Raw genomic sequence first — 22,996 nt, 5'->3', positions numbered from 1 at the left:
TGTGGTCACGTATGTGTGCCTTAGGTGCATTAATCAGGTGCATTAACAGATGACTCAGGGAAATGCAACGGAATGAGGACATGCCACAACTCAAACGACGAGTCACACTGCCATACATCAAAAACATTTCTGAACTGACAGCCAGACTACAGCGACCACTAGGATTCATAACAGCACACAAACCAACAGCCACACTCAGACAACAATACACCAGGGCGAAAGACCCGATACCCAGCATGAGCAAAACTAATGTAGTGTACAAACTCCCATGCAAGGACTGCACAAAACACTATATAGGACAAACAGGAAGACAGCAATGATCCGCATCCATGAACACCAACTAGCCACGTAACGGCATGACCAGCTATCCTTAGTAGCCACACACTCAGATGACAAGCAACACGAGTTCGACTGGGATAACACTACTATTTTAAGACAAGCCAAACAGAGAACAGCCAGGGAATTCCCAGACGCATGGCACTCATCCACAATTTCAATCAATAAGCAATCGACCTGGACCCAATATACCGGTCACTGCAGCGGACAGCTGGATCTGACACCGGAAGCGGCAGATAAAAATCATCTATAAATGCCAGAGGAAGCGCTTCACAGGAGGCTCCCAAGCACCGAGGGTGTCACCTAGACAGTGGATGAAACGTCTGCAACTCAAATTCCCAGCTCAGCCAACAGAACCACACCAACTATCACCCGAGCTACAAATCTTCTCCCAAACTTTGAATCTCCAATTTTGGTGAAATCTACAAAATTACCAATACATCTCCCATGTACATATCCAAATAATTTGTGTAAATGACGAAAAGTAGTGGACCCAGCACCAACCCTTGTGGCACTCCACTGGTCACAGTCCTCCAGTCTGAAAAACAACCCTCCACCAGCACCCTCTGTCTTCTACCTTTGAGCCAGTTCTGTATTCAAATGGCTAGATCTCCCTGTGTTCCATGAAATGTAACGTTGCTAACCAGTCTCCCATGGGAACCTTATCGAACGCCTTAATTAAGATATTAATCGCATTCACCGCTTTGCCGTTATCAATCTCCTTTGTTACTTTTTCAAAGAAACTCACTCAAGTTCGTGAGACATGATTTCCCTCGCACAAAACCATGCTGACTATCCTTAATCATTCCTTGTCTATTCAGAGCTGTGTGAATCCTGTCCATCAAGATTTGCTCGAACAACATGCTAACCACCAATGTCAGGCTTGCCCCCAAGCATCAGCTCACACTTGCCTGGATTGAATTCAATTTGCCACTGAGAGTCCATCTGACCTGCTAGTCTCTAACGTCCAGTAATCTAAGGTCACCTTTCACAATATTTCCCTCTACGTCATGAATTTACTGACCATCTCTCCTACATTCAAGTTAAAATCATTGATGTCACCCACAAACAGCAGGGATTCTGTGATCACACTGGACGCTGTCTTCCAGTCACAAAGACACCTCTCAACCAAGACCCTCTGCCTTCTGCATCTCAGCCAACTGTGAATTCAACTCTCCAAAATTCTTTGGATACTTGGGCTCTTACCATTCCTATCAGTCTCCGATGTGGGACCTTATCGAGTGTCTGGCTGACGCCCTGTAGACAACGTCAAAAATAAACATATTACCGTTGTTTACACATCTGGTCACCTCTGAAAATAAAAACAATGATGTTGATTTGACATGTCCTCCCTTTAATAAAACCATGCTTACTGTTCTAGGTTCATTCCTGTATCTCCAAATGAAAATTAATTGTGTTCCTCAGAATTGATTCCAATACTTTCTCCACCACCAAGGTTAGATTTTATTTTTCTACAGCTCTCTATCTTTGTCTGCATCTCTCTCGCACACTCCCTACTTCATTCTCTGTCTCTGACGTCATCTGTCTATTAACACTTCACTATCTACTCCTCCTTCTGTCATTCTTTCTCTCCCTTTCAAACTGTACCTTACTGTCTCTCTCTTTTCTCTTTCTATGCCTCTCTCTCTCTTGCTAGCCCTGTCTTTATGTTACTACCCCTGACTGCCGTCAGTATTTCTTTCTCTCTCTTTCCAGCTATATCTCTGTTTTTCTGTGTACGCCACTCTGTCTCTCCTGTAAACAACAAATGCTGGAGATCATAGTGGTTCAGACAGCATTCACGGAAAGCGAGCAAGCTCATGCTTTGAGTCAAGAAATGCTTGAAACGAAAGCTGGCTGTCTCTTTATGGATGCTGTCTGACTTGCTGTGAACTCCAGCACCTCTTATTTCCAGTATAAATTCTATCATCTGCAGTAATTTGCTCTTCCCTCTGCATCTGGCTCTCTTTCTCTCTGTCTTCATAGTCACTTCTCTCTCTCTGTGATTTTGATCGCTAACCTGACCTTTCCCTCACAGTGTCTGTTTGCCTGCCTGGCTGTCTCTCTCCCTCTCTCTCTACATCTCTCTATCTATTTAAACCTCTCTCTTTCTGTTTCACACACTGTCTCTCTTTGTGTCTTTCTATTTCTCTGAAACTCAAAATCTGTCATTCTCGCTCACACTCTCCCTGTATGTCTGCCTCTGTCTCTACGACTCAAAGTCTTTCTCTCTATCTATGCCTTTCTCGCTCTTTTTCTCTATCCACAGTTCTGTTTCTCTCTGTCTGTCTGCCTCACCTTTTTGCTGTATTCTCCTCTCTCCACTCAACTCTTTCGTTTTCTCCCTATCTACCTGCACCGTCTCTTTTCTCTCTCTCTATGTCTGTCTATCTCGCTCTCGTTCTCGCTATCTCTTTATTTATCTAACCCTTCTCTCTGTCTCTGTACCAGATTACCCTTACCTTAGCAGTCTTCACTTCCCCCACCCCTTTTTTCTGATTTCATTAGCACTCCACGCCAGGCCGGAACCACAGTTTTGATCCCCCTCAACCCCTGTCCCCGGCCTCTTTCGGCCTGAGACATGGCTGACACATCAAACCGTTCCTCAAATACATCATCTACCAGGCCATGTGCACCGGGAGCTGGGATGGGGGCAGGTCCAGCAACACTGGACAAGTTCCAGGGCAAAGCCGCCTACCCCAGGATCTGTGATCACGGTGTGTTAAATATACGGTCCTTCACTACACTCCCCAACTTCGGGATTGGTTATTTCGATGCAGTCCTGCTTCACATTTGGGAATGCCTGTCTGGATAAATGGGCCATGTTTCTGGATCGTGTGGAACTGGTCGTGGATATATCTCAAGTGACTTAATGACAGAGGGAGAGAGAGAGTCCAAGTCAGTCACTGACCACACATCAACTCCCTCCCCAGCAACTCCTGCCATTGCACCTGGTTTCCATCAGCTAGTTACAGACTGTCCGTTGCCCTGGAGCTGGGGATTGGCATTTTGATGGTTTCATCGTGTGTCGAATGCTCAGGTTAACTCACTCATTGCTTTGTCACTAGTCTGAGATTATTGCTGAATCTGAAAGCAGCTCCCCACAGAATTCGAGCTTTATAGAAATCTCATCATTTTCCATCTCAGACGACCATCTCCACAATCCCTGACAACAATGCAGCACTCCCACAGCATTGACCCTCTGACAGTGCAGCACTCCCACAGAACTGACCCTCCAACAGTGCGACACTCCCACAGTATTGATCCTGCAACAGTGCGGAACTTACACAACATTGACCCTGCATCAGTGCGCCGCTCCCTCAGCACTAACTCTTCAATCGTGCGACATTCCCACAGCACTGCCCGTTCCAACAGTGACCCATTCAACAGAACCTTTCCCTCAGACAGCGCCGCACCAACAGGACTAACTCTCAGACAGCGCCCCACCAACAGGACTAACTCTCAGACAGTGCCCCTTCCAACAGCACTGAACCTCAGCAGGTGCGCTGCTCCTTCAGCACTGAACTGACATGAGTGCCAATTATCTCAGCACCGATCCTTTAATATTTCTCACTCCCTCAGCACTGACCATCCAACAGTGCTTTCTCCCTCAGTCTTGACCCTCTGACAGTGCAGCACTCCCTCAGCACTGACCCTGCGAAAGTGCGTCACTCCCTCAGTACTGACCCTCCGACAGTGGCCTCTCCCTCAGCACTGACCATCCGACAGTGCCCATTCCCTCAGCACTAACCCTCTGACAGTGGCCTCTCCCTCATTACTGACCCTCCAACAGTGCTGCACTCCCTCAGTCCTGACACTCTGACAGTGCGGTGCTGCCTCAGCACTGACCCGCCAACAGTGCGGCACCCCCTCAGCACTGACCCTCTGACAGTGATCACTCCCTCAGTACTGAGCCTCCCACAGTTCAACGCTCCCTCAGCACTGACCGTCCAACGGTGAGGAACTCCCAGAACACTGACCCTCCGACAGTGCAGACCTCTATCTGCTCTGACCATTTGATAATGCCCACTCATGCACTGAACCTTCAACAGTGCGGCACTTCCCTCAGCACTGACCCTTCCAATAGTGTAGCACTCCCTCAGCATTGACCTCCAGCAGTGCGGCGCTCCCTCAGGACTGACCCTCCAATACTGCAGCACCTCCTCAGCACTGACCATCTGGTAATGCTCTCTGAGAGAGTGGCACTCACTCAATTTCTTTTTCAGAACCGTGTAAGTATTCCAGAAAATTTGGAGCAGGAGGCGTTGCTTCAGTTGAGAAACGTATGTTTGTCGGGGGCACGGCTCGGATACTGTCCAGGTATATGCAGAAAATCCACCTCCCGCACTCCTTCTCTGATCTGAGTAGAACGACTCTTTGCTCCCTGATCCTGAATATACAAATGCTTGAGCTGCTGGGGAAGACCATTTCATAATTGCTGTTTGTGTGCCGAAGTGGTGCCAGTCACTGTGTGTTGATCTGAGTCGTCAATGATGGAGTTTTAAGTAAATGGGATAGACGGAGCTCCAACATTGAGCACTGACATCTCACAGAGACCAGAGTGCAGAGTGAATCACACTTCCATGCAGAAAACTAGAGATTCTGAAATTAATGCTGCAAATCACGCTGACAGTCAGCAAGATTAAGAGACAGAATGAATCCCACTTACAATGTATGACTTGAAACAAAGTTCCACAGTCCCAGAGATTCATGGATCTGACAGTGAGAGGTGGGGAGAAAATTAAAGATGCTTGGTCATATACAGTACCAGACAGTGGGAAATGTAGACGGAATTCAGTATTCTCTTACATCGTCGAAAATTGACAAAATGCGTTATGCACAAATATCAACCTACAATCGTTGAAGTCCTGCCTGAATTATTATTTTTTGTAGAAAACCATTTAATCAAGTAGGAAACCGCAATTAAATGATTTTAAATCCGGCACTTTATTGAACGAAATGTACCTAGAACTCGTCTTCATCCTTATCATTCCATGAAGGAACTGTCCATGGTCATCACAATTCTTTGCATGTGTTGTTCTCTAATGTGTAAATGCCATCATTCAAGAGTGTGAGGGCAATCATTAGCCAGAGTTAAAGACTGTAACACAGGTTTTCAAATTTACATTTACTTTCAGTATTATAGAAATAGGACAATGTGTCATTTGAGCACAATTTCTTTCTTATCATTTTTTGAAATAAATTGATGACAATTGCTCAGAGAAAGAGCAGAAGTTTCGACAAACAATACAAGGTTTTCTTCGTTCGTTCCATGATTGGAAATTACATGAATAGCTTTTTAATGACGATGAAGCAAGATTTCTGTCAGATTTCTCAGAACAGGCTTAACGTTATCTGAAATAACCCATTAACAAATAGCAATGAAAGCTGATGAGGAATCCGCAGGTTTCACAGATACGAAAACGTGTACACGGCTCTGGAGTGCAATAAAAAAAAAACAACAGAATGAGAAAATGTCGAAATTTTGCAGCGTCTAAGCAGAGTCTGTGTTATATTCGTGGAAAAGCGATCTTCAGGGAAACAGCTGCATCAGACAAGGGTATTGTTTGAAAATACATCTACAGAGCATCAGCATGGGATCTCTGAGTCCATTAACGTTTCCACAAGGACACTTGTTGCTACTTTCATTCAGAAACAAATACATTCGTATTATCTTTACTCTCTTTGTAGATTCCTAGTCGGTCTGCCTATCTCTCCCAGTCTGTTTGGTGCTTGCACACTGCAGAGAACATGCATGCCCTAGGTCAACACCCAATGCACAAAAATCGAAAAAGACTACAGGACCGTTTTCGCGTTTAAACCATTTCTCTAATAACTTGCGCAATTGCTGAAATATCCTCTGCCTGAAACTGACCAGAACGGGGTTCGTCGAGGTGGGTTCGGGCTGGGGAGTTGGAATCCTGCACCGAACTCTCCCCTCACGCTTTTCAGTTTTGAAGAAAAGCTAAGTGAATCACTTCCTTCCCCATTGTGCATAATTTTCACTATCAAACAATTCCCAGATATCATTATTCATCCTTATTTAAGTTAGATTTCAGTGAATCAATGTATGGCTTTGCTTCCCCCAAATCCCCAACCCGCCCATTAATCAAAAGACGTGAAGACAATACTGAGGGCCGCATTCAGGTAAAGGGTTTCCAGGGATAGATGGATAACTGCTTTATCAGGAGGTGAATGTTTAACTAGTCTACGTAAATCTACTTATCCCTGAGCAGAATCCGGCTCTGATACGAAAATTCAACTTGTTAACAAAAGGGGTTAACAGTTATATTCCTGCTGCATCATTTGAGAATCTCACATACAGTTCGAGGTGCACCAATCCGAGAACATCTGCGAGTGTTTCATTATATTTCAGACGTCTGCCTTCAAGAAGGTGGATGCGCATTTTCAAGAGTGGCGACGAGTTCCTCACCACTGAAAGCATTGCGTCTAATCTGAACCAGTATCAATGGCAATAATATGATGAATAAAGTACAACGTCAAGTTGATCCTTTCTTTGTTGAGTCATTGAGCCCTGTCTGACAGAAAATGATTTTGTTGATGCCATGTAAGGAAATAAATCCTTCAGCATACAATGTTAACCCCTCATTTCGTTTCCTCGTATGAACATTTCAACCGAGTTTGCAGGACGGTTGTTTTCTCTAGGTCTTGTCCTCTTTTCTCTAGGATGTGAGAATTTTCCTGCTCTTTTGTCATCAGTCATACAAGTTCATATAGGACGTGCCTTGCTGCTTTTGCGGATTTGTGTTATGCGTATTCAGTTCTTTCAGGCCTGAAGAAGGTTTCTGTCGGAACTGGTGCCGCTGTTCTTTCTTAGTTCCTCTGTTACGCCATGTGGATTGGTCACACCACCTCAATACATCTTCCTTCTCTATTTTCTTTCACAACCATGCTCTGCCAATCCACTCTTTTCAATCGCGTCTCATCTTTTGAGCAGCTCTGAGATGTTTCCTTTCGAAGTTCGTTTCATAATTATTATAAGTGGATATTTCACCATGCTCTTCAACTCTTGTCTGAACTTGGATTGTGTCGCAATATAAATTAATGCGTTTGTGTTGCAATTTAAATTCTGCAACATATGTGCAACATCCTCAAATGTACATTCACAATTGTCATCGAGGAGTTCATTAACATTAAAAATGAACAAAATATACAGTAACCACAACAGTATAAAACTGCACGAAATGGTGAGGATTAAAATAAAAGAATTCCGTCTGCTCTCCATCTCTGGATGATTCTGTCCCTTGATATGAACGTTCAGTCCCTTATGGACTCGACTAGCCACTAACATTTGCCTGACTATCAGAGCATTGTGCAACAGAATTAAATCAAGTAGTAACAATGGTGTTAAAACCTTATCAACTATTCTAAATCCAATCCATCTCGGGTCAGTGAAATAGATTCCGTTTGTTAGAATAATACAGAAGAACATTGTTAATAATTCGCTTAGGCTAAAATCGGAAGTAAATGGGTGTTTTTTTTTAAGAAAAAATACTGATTGTTGTAAGAGTTCCTGTTGCAGTTTTCTTGCTGCAATATTTAATTTTAAGCCTCTTGGAACAAATTGCCATAAATCTATCAAACGTGAAAGCGACACTGAACCAGACTGAACAGTCCATTGCTAATCAAGCCAGGAGGTAGTTAAATTTACACACAGCAGTGAGCTTCAGGAGAGGCATCGGGAAATAATATCAGTTGATTCGGAGAAACATGACCTCAGTGATAATCGTCAGTAGATCCGCCATTGCCATGGCCACCATGTGGTGCAGTTGGAGATACCACAATTTCCCTGGGATAAGATGACAATTGCAATGAGATTTGCTGTTAGAGGAAATAGGCAAAAGGGTCTCAATTTTGTTTATATGTGTGTGGAGATAGTAAGCACTGAGATTTGGTTAAAAACATGGAAAACGGCCCTTTTCACAATTTAAACCATAACTAAGCCAAGACAGGTAATTGTAGATGCATTAATTTTGTTTCATGTGTGGAACTCAGGATCTCGACAAATCTACTGATGTGAAGGTCTGAATATTTTTATGTCCAAAGAATCATTGAATAACTACGGAAGCGGCTTTGCTCATTGAGACTGAACTGACACTCCGAAAAATATGCCATCCAGAGCCCCTATCCCTGTAAACTCACGAGAATTTTCCATGCCTATCCGGTAATATCACATTTCCCATGGCAAATACACCGAGCGTGCTCATCTCTGGACATTAAGGCTCAGTGGTTAGCACTGCTGCCTGACAGTGCCAGGTCAATTCACACCAGAACATCTTGAGCACAGACAATGAAACAATTATCTGAGCAGTTCCTACCTTGCAGAACGTTTTTCTTTTCCAATTTCCTCATTCAAGTCTGTTCTCTGGGGTTAGCACATCACCAGAGAACCGGGATTAATTCCAACCTTGGGCAACTCTCTGTGTGGAGTTTTCACATTCTCCCCATATTTGTATGGGTTTTCTCCTGGTGCTCCGGTTTCCTCCTTCCGTCCAAGGAAGTGCTTAAATGTACCCAATGACTCTGCTTCCACACCACAACTGGCAACGCATTCCATTCATTCACAACTCTCTGTGTAAAGAACCTACCTCTGATGTCTCCTTTATACCTTCCTCCTAATATCGTCAAACTATGACTCCTCATACCAGTCAATCCTGCCCTGGTGAAAACTCTCTGGCTATTGACTCTATCTGTTACTCTCATTATTTTGTACACCTCTATCAGGTCTCCTCTCTTCCTTCTTCTTTCCAGAGAGAAACGTCCGAGCATATTCAAACTTTCTTCATAAGGCAAGCCCTCCAGTCCAGGCCACATCCTCGTAAACCTTCTTTGCACCCTCTCCAAAGCCTCTGTGTCTTTCCTATAGTAGTCCGATCAAACGTGGGCTCAAAATTCCAAGTGTGGACTCACCAGGGACCTGTAGAGCTGAAGCAAACCATCGCAGCTCTTAAACTCGATCCCCCGTTTATGAAAACCAAAACACCATATGCTTTATTAACAACACGATCCACTTGAGTAGACATTTTGAGGGATCTTTGTCCGTGCACACCCAAATCCCTCTGTTCTTCCACATGGCCAAGAATTCCATCTTTAATCGTCTGTGTTAATTTCTGTTTATTGATAGAGAGAGAATGATATATTGTGTGTGTGTGAGAGAAATAGAATATGAGAGTTTGTGTGCGTGAGAAAAAGAGAGAGAGAATAGGAGATTGTGAGAGAGAGAGCGATGTGAAAGTGTGAGTGAGAGAAAGAATGTGTGTGTGCATGTGAGACAGAGAGAATGGGAGAGTGTGTGTCTGAGAGCGAGAGAGCAAGAGAGAGACTGTGTGTGAGACAGAGTGAGAATGAGTGTGTCTGTGGGAGCGTGAGAGAGAGAGTGAATGCTTTTGTGTTTGAGATAAGAGTGCGTGTGTGAGAGAGAGAATGTGAGAGTGTGTGTGAGAGAGAGAATGAGTGTGTGAGTGAGAGAGTGCGTGAGAGGCAGAGAGTGTGTGTGGGAGGGAACGTATGTGTGTGATAGAGAGAGTGCAAATGTGTATCTGTGCGAGGCAGAAAGAGGCAGTGCGAAATAGAGAGAGAATGAGATAGTATGTGCGTGAGAGAGAGTGAGAGTATGTGAGAGACATTGTGCGACAGAGTGTGCGTGTTTGTGTGTGTGAGAGACGGAGTGTGTGTGTGGGAGAGAGCATTTGGGTGAGACACATAGTGTGTGTAAGCGAGAGAGAGAGTGTGTGTGATAGAGAGTGAGAGTGTGTCTGTGTGAGACAGAAAGAGAGAGTGTGAAATAGAGAGAATATAAGACAATGTATGTGATAGAGAGAGAGTGAGAGTGTGTGTGAGAGAATTTGAGGCTGTGTGTGTGTGTGTGAGAGAGAGAGAGAGAGACTATGTGCGTGAGTGAGAGAGTGGATGCGAATGACAGTGTGTGTGTGTGAGGGAGAGAGAGAGAGATTATGTGTGTGAGTGAGAGAGTGGATGCGAATGACAGTGTGTGTGTGTGTGTGTGTGTGTGAGGGAGAGTGTGTGTGATAGAGAGAGTGAGAGTGTGTCCGTGTCAGATGGAGAGAGAGAGAGTGTAAGATAGAGAGATAATGAGATAGTGTGTGTGAGAGAGACAGAGTGTGAGAGAGCGTGAGAGAGAATGTGAGACAGACACTGTGTATGTGACTGAGAGAGAGAATGTCAGTGTGTGTGTGTGAGAGAAAGAGAATGTCAGAGAGAGTGTGTGAGGGATAGAGCGACTGTGAGTGTGCGAGAAAGAAAGAGCCAGAGAGAATGAGTGAGTGTGTGCGTGTGAGAGAGAGAGAAAGAGTGAGAGACAGAACGTGAGCGTGTGTATGAGTGTGTGTGTGTGAGAGAGAGGTAGAGAAAGGGAGAGAGGGAGAGAGATAGTGTGAGTCAGTGAGTGATGAGTGAGAGTGAGAGTGAGAGGGAGATTGTCTGTGTGAGAGAAAGTAAATGTGTGCATTTGCGATAGAGATAGAGTGTATATGCGATAGAGAGAATGAGATATTGTGTGTGTGAGAGAGAGATAACGCGAGAGTGTGTGTGCGTGAGAAAGAGAGAGAGAGAAAATGTTAGATTGTATGTGTGAGCGAGAATGTGTATGTATCTGTGTGTCTGAGAGAGAGAGAGTGAGAGCGTGTTTCAGTGTCAGACAGAGAGTTAGTGTGAGATAGAGAGAGAATGAGATAGTATGTGTGTGAGGGGGAGTGAGTGTTAGAGTGTGTGTGAGAGAATGTGAGACAGAGAGATTGTGTACGTGTGTGACAGAGAGAGAATGTCAGTGTGTGTGAGAGAAAGAGAATGTCAGAAAGAGTGTGTGAGGGAGAGAGAGAATGGGAGAGTGTGCGTGAGAGAAAGAGAGAGCCAGAGAATGAGTGAATGTGTGTGTGAGAGAGAGTATGTGTGTGTGTGTCAGAGAGAATGTGACAGTGTGTGCGTGAGAGAGAGAATGAGAAAATATGTGTGACAAAGAGAACGCGAGAGAGAATGAGTGTGTGTGAGAGGGAAAGAGAGGGCTAAAATGTGAGAGCGTTTGTGCTTGAGAGAGAGAGAAAATGTGAGCGTGTGTGTGTGAGAGAGAGAGAGAATGTGTGTGAGAGAGAGAATCTGAGAGTGTGTGTGTATGGGAGAGAAAATATGAGAGTTTGTGTGTGTGTGAGAGAGAGACAGTATGAGAGTGTGTGCGTGTGAGAAAGAGAATGTGGGTGTGTGAGAGGGCGGGAGAGAGATTGTGATAATGTGTGTCTGAGATAGAGTGAGTGAGTGAGTGAGTGAGAGAGAGTGTATATATGTGTATGAGAGAGAAGAGAGTGAGTGGCTGTGTGAGATAGAGAGAGATAGAATATGAGAAAGTGAGAGTATGTGTGTGAGAGAGAGGGAGAGAGAAAGTCCGTGTGTGTCAGAGATCGAGAGAGAGAATGCGAGAGAATGTGCGAATATGTGTGTGAGAGAGAGGGAGAGAATGTGAGTGTGTGTATGTGAAAGAGAGAATATCAGAGTTTGTGTGTGTGATTGTGAGAGAGGGAGAGAGAATGTGTAACTGAGTGAGAAAGTGTGTGAGACAGAGAGAGGGAGAGTGAAAGAGTGAGAATGTGAGTGTGTGAGAGAGAGAGGGAGAGAGTGAGTGTGGGTGTGAGAGAGAGTGAATGTGTGTGTGTGAGAGAATGTGAGAGTGTGTGTGTATGTGTGTGTGATAGAGAATATGTGTGTGTCAGAGATCGGCAGAGAGAATGTGAGTGAATGTGCGCGTGTGTGTGTCAGAGATCGAGATAGACAATGTGCGAGTGTATGTGAGAGAGGGAGAGACAATGTGAGTGTGTGAGAGAGAGAGAGACGGAGAGAGAATGTGAGCGTGTGTGAGAGATAGTGTGTGTGTCAGAGATCAAGAGAGCGAAGGCTAATGAATGTACGCATGCGTTTCAGAGAGAAAATGTGCGAGTGTGTGAGAGAGAGGGAGAGAGAATGTGAGAGCGTGTGTGATCGATGGAGAGAGAATATGAGAGTTTGTGTGTGCGCGTGAGAGAGAGAATGTAAGAATGTATGAGTCAGAGATCGAGAGAGACAATGTGAGAAAATGTGTGGGTGTGTGTCAGAGATCGAGAGAGAGAATGTGAGTGTGTGCGTGTATGAGAGAGAGAATGTCAGAGTGTGTGAGAGAAACAGGGATAGAGAATATGAGAGTTTGTGTGTGCGAGACAGAGATAATGTGAGAGAGGGAGTATGTGTGTGCACGTGTGCGTGAGAGAGTGTGTGTGTGAGAGAGAATGTGAGTGCGTGTGTGTGTATACGTGTGCGTGAGAGGGGAGAGAGAGACTGTTAGAGAGTGAGTGTGTGGGAGAGAGAGAATGTGATAGTGGGTGTGTACGCATGTGAGAGGGGAGGGAGAGAGAATGTGTGCGAGAGTGAGTGTGTCTCTGTGTGCGTGGAAGAGAGAGAGAATATATGTGTGTGAGAGAGATAGAGAGTGAGACAGTGTTTGTGTAAGTGTGAGTGTGTGAGAGTGTGTATGAGTGAGAGAGTGTGTGGAAGAGGCAGAGTGTGTGTGTGCGTGAGAGAGAGTGTGTGTGTCTGATAAAGAGAGTGGGAGTGTGTGTCTATGGAAGAGAGAGAATGTATGCTTGTGAGAGAGATAGAAAGTGAGAGAGCATGTGTGTGGTTGAGAGAGAAAGTGTGTGTGTATGTCAGAGATCGACAAAGAGAATGTGAGTGAAAGTGCAAGTGTGTGTCAGAGATCGAGAGAGAGAAAATGCGAGTGTGTGTGATAGAGAGGGAGAGAGAGTGCGAGTCTGCGTGTGTGTCAGAGTGTTTGTGTGTATCAGAGATCGAGAGAGAATGTGAGTGAATGTGTGCATGTGTCAGAGATCGAGAGAGAAAATGTGCCAGTGAGTGTCAGAGAGAGAGGGAAAGAGAAGTTGAGACAATGTGCGGGTGTGTGTCAGAGATCGAGAGAGAATGTGAGTGTGCGTGTGAGAGAGGGAGAGACAAGGTAAGTGTGTGTGTGTGTGTGAGAGGGAGAGTGAATGTGAGAGTGTGTGAGAGAGGGAGAGAGAATATGAGAGTTTGTGTGTGTGTGTGAGAGAGAATGTGAGAGTGTTTGTCTGTGAGAGAGAGAATGTGACAGAGAGATTATGTGTGTGTGTACGTGTGCGTGAGAGAGGGGGAGAGAGAGAGTGAGTAAGTAAGTGTGTGAGAGAGAGACTGTGAGTGTGGGTATTTCCGTGTGAGATAGAGATATGGGAGAGTGTGTAGGTGATTGAGTGAGAGTGAGTGTGCCTGTATGCAAGAGAGAGAGAGAATGCATGCCTGTGTCTGAGATAGAGAGTGGGAGAGAGTTTGTATAAGTGTGTGTGTGAAAGAATGTGTGCATGAATGAAAGTGTGTGTGAGAGACAGAGTGGGTGTGAGAGAGTGTGTGCGTGTCTTATAGAGAGAGTGAGAGTGTGTGTCTGTGTGAGATAGAGAGAGAGATACTGTGAGTGAGTGAAAGTGTTTGAGAGAGAGTAGGTGATTGAGTGAGAGAGAGGGAATGTGAGAGTGTTTGAGAGATATAGCGTGTGAGTGTGAGAGAGTGAGAGTGAGTGTTTCTGTCTGAGAGGGAGAGAGAATGTGTGCGTGTGAGAGAGATAGAGAGAATGTGTGTGTGTGTGAGGGAGAATGTGAGAGTGTGTGTGTATGTGTGTGAGAGAGTGATAGAGTCAAAGAGATGTACAACATGGAAACAGATCCTTCAGTCCAACCTGTCCATGCCAACGAAATATCCCAAGCCAATCTAGTCCCACCTGCCAGCACGCGGCCCATATCCCTCCAAACTCTTCCTATTCTTATAACCATCCAAATGCCTCTTAAATGTTTCAATTGTATCAGCCTGCACCACGTCTTCTGGCAGCTCATTCCATACATGTAACACCCTCTACGTGAAGAAATGCCCCTTAGGTCTGTTTTATATCTTTCACCTTCCACTCTAAATCGATGCCCTCTTTGTCTGGAATCCCCAACCCCAGGGAAGAGACTTTGTTCATTTATCCTATCCATGCCCCTCATAATTTTGTATACTTCTATAAGGTCACCACTCAGCCTCCGACGGTCCAGGGAAAACAGCCCCAGCCTGTTCAGCCTCTGCCTCTAGCTCAAATCCTCCAACCCTGGCAACATCCCTGTAAATCCTTTCTGAACCCTTTCAAGTTTTGCAACATCTTTTCAATATGAAAGAGACCAGAATTGCAAGCAATATTCCAATAGTGGCCTAACTAAGGTCCTGTACAGCCGCAACATGACCTACCATCTCCTGTACTCAATACTCTGACCAATACAAGAAAGCAAACCAAACGCTTTTTCACTATCCGTTCTACCTGCGACTCCATTTTCAAGGAGCTATAAACCTGCACTCCAAGGTATCTTTGTTCAGCAACACTCCCTAGGACCTTACTACCAAATGTATAAGTCCTGCTAAGATTTGCTTTTCTAAAATGCTGCGCCTCACATTTATCTGAATTAAACTCCATCTGCCACTCCTCAGCCATTGAATCATCTGGTCCAGATCCTGTTGCAATCTGAGGTAACCCTCTTCTCTGTCCACTACACCTCAAATTTTGGTGTCAACTGCAAACTTACTAACTGTACCTCTTACGCTCGCATCCAAAACATTTATGTAAATGATAAAAATAAAGGACCCAGCACCAATCCAGTGGCACTCTACTGGTCACATAGTACTAGGCTACATACTGAGACCTCGGCTGTGTCGTGGCATCTGTGAGCTCCAGCAAGGATGGGGTCAATGGGGAGCACCAAAGGGTCACCTGGCCCATCATCGGCATGATGTACCGGTAGGCCATGCCAGTGTCTACATCACCACCCAGTTGATTGGGCTGACGTGTTGAAGGTTTGAAGTCAGGGGATTAGCATTCAGGGCCAAGAATTGGTTGATGTCAAACATGGTCCAAAAGCATCAGGCCTAGCTTTTAATGGTAACACGATTTCAGAATTTCATCGAGACGTCTCTGACAAACCTTCCCTTCCAATCCAGCAATACAAAGGAGAGTGAATCACATCTGTTACCTACCTGCAACCTTCCAACAAAAACCCCACCACTTATCTCAAAAGACAGAGAGAAAATGAAAGACCTGGTCCTCGGGAGGGAAGGAGGAGAAGCGAGATAATGGAAGGTGGAGTTTGGAAAAACTGTAGCATTGAATTTAGGCGCTGGGTGTTGTGGTAGGGACGGGTTTCGGATGCATCAGGCATGGCATTATAGTTGGGGCTGGGTTTTGGGTGATCTAAACAGGGTAGAGTGTATGGGAGCGGTGTTTGGGGAGCGCTGGGCAGTCCACAGTGTTTGGGGCGGAGTTTGGGGTGTGCTGGGCGGGACACTCTGTTTGGGCGCGTGGTTTGGGCGTGCTGGGCAGGGCACAGTGTACGGCGCGAAGTTTGGGGTGTACTGGGCGGGGCACTGTGATAGGGTGCGGGGTTTGGGGAATTGCTTCTTCAGAATGGGAAACTGAAAACAACAAAATATTGGAGACCAGAGTAGGTCAAGGGCTGTATCCATGGACAGCGAGGAAACTGACGTTTTGAGTTTAGATGTTGATGTGTGGCGAGAGCAGCATTCATGCAACATTGCTGGCGCGATGGTTGGACTGCTGCGGATTAGAAAGGATGTTGACAATTCAAATTTAGTGTTCAGACTGTGTGAATTTTAGAACAACTCTGTTTCTATCTCCCAAACTGGCAAGAGTAGACCGTCCCGCTTGTGCGGGCGTGAGGGAGGAGAGGGTGATAGAGAAGGTAAAAAGCAAAGCTGAGGGAAAATGAAGCAATGAGCTCATAATTTGAAAGTGCTGAACTCGAATTAGTCCAGAAATTTGTGAACATGCCCAGTTTGAAGATGAGATGCTGCTTCTCCAGCTTGCGTCGTGATTCACTGGAGTATGGTAGAACACCGAGGACAGACAAATGAGCTTGCAAGCAGGATGCTGTGTTAAAATGACTGGGCTACGGGAAATTTGGGGTCATGCTTGTTTACAGACTGAAGGTGTTCTGCAAATGGGGGTGGACACTCGATCTTGAGCAGGGCTTCAGTGCAGAGTGGATCTCACTTACATGCACAAAACCAGAGATTCGGAAATAAACGTTGCAATTCACACTGACAGACAGCAAGATTCAGAGAAAGAATAAATCCCACTTTCAATGTATGACCCGAAACAAAGTTCCACAGTCACAGAGATTCGTAAATCTGACAGTGAGAAATTGGGAGCAAACGGTAGGTTCTTGGTCATATACAGTTCAGGCACTGGATAATGCAGAAGTAATGCAATGTTCTCTTTCATCGTTGAAGGTTGTCACAATGTATCAAACACAGGAAGCTTTGCACAAACGTCAATCAACAATCAATGAAGTACAGACTGAATTACTTTTTTTGTATAAAACATTTTAATCAAGTAGGAAACCACCATCAGACGATATTAAACCTGACATTTCATGGAACGACATGTTCCAAGAGCTCGCCTCCACTTTTATCATTCCCTGAAGGACCTGTCCAAGATTATCACAATTCATTTGCATGCATCGTTTTCTAATCTGTAAATGTCATCATTCAAGACAGTGATGGCAATCATTGGCCAGAGTTAAGGACTGTAAGACAGTTGGTCAAATTTACATTTAGTCTCAGTATTATAGAAGAAGGACAAAGTGTAATTTGAGCATAGTTTCTAGTTTATATTTGCCATTTATTGATGAGAATTGCTTGCAGAATCAGCAGAGGATCGGAGAAAGAATACAAGATTTTCTTCACTCGTCTGGCAATGATTGGCATTTTCGAGCATAGCTTTTAAAAAGATGATGAAGCAAGATTTCTGTCAGATTTCTCAGAACAGGCTTAACGTTATCTGAAATGACCCAATGACAAATATGAATGAAAGCTGATGGCGAGTCCACGGGTTGCATAGATACTAAAGTCTGTACATGGCTCTGGAGTGAAATAAAGAAAATTTGACTTGATAAATATAAATGTTTACCAGGTAAATTCCCGCTGCATCAGTTAAGAATCTCACATATTGTTCGAGCTGCACCAATCCGATCAAACCTTCGAGTGTTTCATTATATTTCAGACGTCTGCCTTCAAGATGGTGGATATGCATTTTCTCGAGTGGGGATGAGTTCCTCACCACAGAAACCATTGCATCTGATCTGCTCCTGTATCCATGGCAATAACATGATGAATAAAGTTCAAAGCCTAGTTGATCTTTTCTTTCTTGAATCATTTACCCTGCCTGACAGAAAATGATTTTGTTGATTGCCAAGTAAGGAATAGTATCCTGCAGCACACAAGCTTAACACATCATTTTGTTTCCTCGTATGCACATTACAACAGGGTTTGCATAACTGGTTTTATTTTTCGGCCGTATCTTCTTATCTCTGGGATGTGAGAATTTTCCTGCTCTTTTGCCATTAGCCATATAAGTTCATCTAGGATTCGCCTTGCTGCTTTTGTGGATTTGGGTTACGTCTGCTCATTTCCTTCAGGCCTTCGGAAGGTTTCTGTTTGACCTGGTGCCGCTGTTCTTTATTAGTTCCTTTGTTCCTCAATGTGGATTGGTCACGACACCTTAATACGTCTTGCTTCTTGCTTTTTTAGTCCCAGCAATGTTCTACCAATCCACTCTTTCCATTTGCATATCATCATTTCAGCAGCTCTCCTTTTTTTTCCTTTGGAAGTTAGTTTTATAATTAATGTAATTGGATACTTCACCATGCTCTTCAACTGTTCTCTGAACTTGGACTGTGTTGCAAAATAAATTAATGTGTTTGAGCTGCAAGTTAAATTCCTCAACATACAGCCAACTTCCCCAAATATATATTCAGAATTGTCATCGAAGAGTTTATTAACCTTAAAAAGGCACAAAATATACAGTAACCACAACAGTATAAAACTGCACGATATGCTGAGGAGTAAAATCACACAGTTCCGTCTGCTCTGCATCTCTGGATCATTCTGTCCGTTGCTATGGCGCTTCAGTCCCTTACGGACACGACTAGCTACTAATATATGCCTGACTATCAGAGCATTGAGCAACAGAATTAAACCAAATGGTAACAAAGGCGTTAAACCTTATCAAGCATTCTAAATCCAATCCATCTCGGGTCAGTGAAATAACTTCGTTTGTGATAACAATACAGAGCAACATTGTTTATTATTCGTCCAGGCTTAAATCGATAGTAAATGGGTATGTTTTTGAAACTAAAAAATATACTGATTGTTGCAAGAACTCCTGTTGCTGTTTTCCTGGTGCAATATTTAAGTTTAAGCCTCGCACAACAAATTGCCATAAATCGATCAAACGTGAAAGCGACAGTGAACCAGACTGAACAGTCCATTGCTAATCGAGCCAAGAGGTAGTTAACTTTACACACAGCAGTGAGTTTCAGGAGAGGCATCGGGAAATAATACCAACTGATTCGGACAAGCATGACCTCACTGATAATCGTCATTAGATCCGCCATTGCCATGGCCACCATGTAAAGAGTGGTGCAGTTGGAGATTCCACACTTTCCATTGGATAAGATGACAATTGCAACGAGATTTGCTGTTAGAGGAAATAGGCAGAAGGGTCTCAATTTTACTTATTTTCGTGTGGAGAAAGTAAGCACTGAGATTTGGTTAAAAAAATGGAAATCGTCCCTTTTCACAATTTAAACCATAACTAAGCCAAGGCAGGTAATTGTGGCTGCATTCATTTTCTTTCATACGTGGAACTCGGGATTTCGACGAATATAGTGAAATGAAGACCTGAATATTTTTATGTCCAAAGAGTCATTGAATAGCAACGGAGGCTGCTTAGCTCATCAGGACTGAACTGACCCACGGATGAACATGACATCCAGAGCACTCTTCCCTGTAAACTCGCGAGAATTTAGATGCCTATCCGGTAATCTCGCATTTTCAATGGAAATTTCACCGACCGTGCACATCCCGTGACACTAAGGCTCAATGGTTAGCACTGCTGCCTCACAGTGCCAGGCCAGTTCACAATAGAAAATCTTGAGCACATACAGTGATACAATTATTTGAGCACTTCCTATCTTGCAGAACATTTTTCTTTTACAAATCATTCATTCAAGTCTGTTCTCTGGGGTCAGAACAGCACCAGAGACCTGGGTTTGATTCCAACCTCGGGCGACTGTCTGTGTGAAGTTTGCTCATACTCCCCGTGTCTGTATGGGTGACCTCCGGGTACCCCGGTTTCCTCCCATAGCCCAAAGATGTGCATGTTAGAGTGAATTGGCCATGATCAATTGCCTATATTGATCACGTATGTGTGCCTTAGGTGCATACGTCAGGACTGAATATTGGGTAATGGGATTGGGAATGGGTCTGGGTGGGTTAACCTTCGAGGGTTGCTGTTGACTTGATAAGCCGATGGCCATTTATGCCACACTGTAGCGAATATAAGGTGCTCTTCACCATGGTCAATCCTCCTAACCTGCACATATCTGGACCATGGGAGGATATTAGAGCACCCAGAAGAAACACATGCTAACATGGGCAAAATGTGCAAACTGCATACAGTCAGACAAAGCTGGAATATAACCCGGGTACTTGGCGCTGTGTATCCCCTGAGAACACAGTTGAATGAGAAAGCTGGAAAAGAAAAATGGTCTTCGAAGTAGGAACTGCGCCAATGATTGGATCATCATCGTGCGCTACTGATTTTCTGGTGTGATCTGAGCCCATCCACCTCGGACTAGTCTGGAAACAGATATTTAATGATTTAAATTGGGGAAAAACTGCGTTCGATGGGACAGTCCACTTGTAATCAAAATTGATTTCTCCAAAAGCCTCACATTATGAGCGTGGACCTTTTCATTCATCGAGTACACCCATAGTGTGCTATGAGACAGATTTGAAATGGATAGAAGTTTGCTCACTGAGCTGGAAGATTTGTGATCTTCAAAGCAGAAGAACATGCAATCATGATGCATTGTTGGGTGTACTTCTCCTGTACATGTATAATTTCATAACAGGAAGGTAATATGAATTGGTGAACACTGAACAGTCGTTACCATTATTCTGTACTTTGGGAACTTTGTGCAATGTTCAAGAGAGACCTTTAAGCAATAATCTGGTTTGAACACGGAAGGTGGAGAAATTGTGGGAGTGCCAAATTCTGCCTTCATGCCGCAGTAAACACTAAACCCACAAAAAGAAAAAAAATCACCCAAAAGAGAAAATAGATTGATTTACTCCGAAGTGATGAGAGTTCCCTTTGAAATTGCGGGAAGAATAAGATTGGCAACTATGAGAAAAGCGAGGGTGATGGCCGTGGAACCATATGGAAACATGGAGGTAAGTGATGTGAAATTGATTAAGGCTCAGAAAATGTCAATACCCAGTTTATATCCTGTCATGTTCCCACGATGTGTATTAAAAATGTTAATCATCTGTGTTAATCTCTGCGCCTTGATAACAATTCTTTACTTAAGCAGGACATGTGAACTCGGATTCTATTTAAATAGAGGACCAGAAAGAAGATTAATCAAGATGAGAAAGTGCTGTCAATAAATCAATGCATCGAATTAGATTAAAAGTAAATGACGTGTGAAAATGAATGCAATCACCCACTCAAGAGCAAAGCTAAAGCATAATTTATGTCAGTAACAAAAAGCAACTGCTATGGCATTTGGTTGTCTATTTGTCATAGCGCACAGTGCAATCTAACATTGATAATCTCCATCAATACCTGCTTCAGGAGTTTCCCCTTTCCTGTCTCGAGCATAACAGGACAGATCTCTCTCTCTCTCTGTCTTTCTCTCTCTCTCTCTCTCTCTCTCTCTCTCTCTCTCTGTCTCTCACACACACACACATTCGCAGACACACATCCCTGTGCGGGAGAAAATATTAAACAAACAGGCATTTTCAGCGAAAAAAGAGTAGCATTGTACGAATAAAAACGAAATTTTGGCACCAGTAATAATATTATGGTTTCAGGATTGGAATAACCAGCAGATGATATCTGAAGTCACCGTGCATATCAAAAGCCAAAGCTTATACAGAATTGAACAATTTCAAGCCCTTATAAACACTTACCAGGAATACCAATTATAGTAAGGATCGCATAACACATTTTCCTGACAGCTCGTACAGTACTATGCATTTTTTATGTGAAATCGTTGTGTTGTTTTGTGCTGCAGACAATTTTCCAAGTTCAACTCTGAAATGTTCTAAACCAGTGCATTCATTTTATACTTTCAGGAGCATCCATTGGGACAATGAAGTGCTTTTCTTCATTTGGTAAATTTTGAGTAAACAGATTACAGCATGCGTGACATCCCCTGTTGACGAAAAACACAGGGTGTTGAGATTTAGTTGGAGCATGAAACACTCGAAATGGCCAAGTATGATCAGTTTACAGTCGAGAGTGTGGTGCTGGAAAATCACAACAGGTCAGGTAGCAACTCAAGAGCTGGAAAATCAACAGTTCGAACAAAAGCTCTTCATCGGATTTCTGATGAAGGGCGTTTGCCCGAAATGACTATTTTCCCGCTCCTCCATCCTGCCTGACCCGCTGTGCTTTTCCAGCACCACACTCTCGCCTCTCATCTCCAGCATCTGCAGTCCTCACTTTTTCCTGATCAGTTTAAAAATGTATTCACACTTGGAAACTGCTAAACTACAATATGAGTTAGAGATTAATCTGTTGCACTGTTCTAGTACTGGACCTAACGAATCCAGTTAAACAGATCAGAAACCCAAGGTAAACCCATTAAGATAGTTGTAGCCCAGCAAATGACTATTCAGCCTGTACTGTCATTCACAGCTCTCTGCGGGTTTCACTCAGCTGAGCTCACTCACCCACTTTCTTCTTTTTCTCCTGGACGTTACCCCACAGCTGCTTATTCAACTCGCTTTTGAAGAAATTTTTTATAGCCGCATTTTATCTCAGTTACGTTTCTGGATTCACAGTATGGAAAAGGATGGTTCCCCACTCCCACCTTTGCTATAGTGATGTGTAAAATTTAGCTCCATGAGTATTTCACATGTACACAAGTGAGAGAAATGCCTCTTTGTTTGAAATGTGTGGACTTTACGTTGCAGTTATCAAATCTGTCAGTTTTCTTGTTCACGAATTGAACCCGTTCTTCAATGATCTACCTGGTTTACAGCAGCAACTGCTTCAAAAATTGACCGATGGTGCACTGGTTGAGAAAGTGGAACTACCCTATAATGGACTCGATATTTTAAAATAAACATATCCGTGTATTTTTAATGATTAAAGTCTCTGCACAAATTGATTGCAGGGACTGCAGGGCCGAGGCAGTGGGTGATAAAATAAAAGCTTTTATTCTCATAATCCTATGGCGTCTTCAACAACAGGCACAGTTTGTGGTATCATCTGAAAAGAAGGGCCAGGGCATATGAAATTCACAGCAAACTCAGCGTCTTCCTGTGTTTTAAATCTCCATCTCCAGTCATTCAGACTGTCGCGATTTCAAAGTACTCCCTCCTAGTTTTGGACAGTGTGAGGGTACAGAAAGTGAGGTGTTCAGACGACTGCATCAAGGAAACCTGCATTCCATCCATTTACACCGTCTACATGGTTAGATGCCATGGAAATGCTGCCACCATCATCAAAGACCAATTG

The sequence above is a fragment of the Chiloscyllium plagiosum genome, unplaced genomic scaffold (assembly GCF_037043375.1).
Source record: "Chiloscyllium plagiosum isolate Xiang-an unplaced genomic scaffold, Cpla_swu_hap1 HiC_scaffold_41, whole genome shotgun sequence".
Lineage (NCBI taxonomy): Eukaryota > Metazoa > Chordata > Chondrichthyes > Orectolobiformes > Hemiscylliidae > Chiloscyllium > Chiloscyllium plagiosum.
Note: the sequence above shows the minus strand (reverse complement) of the source record.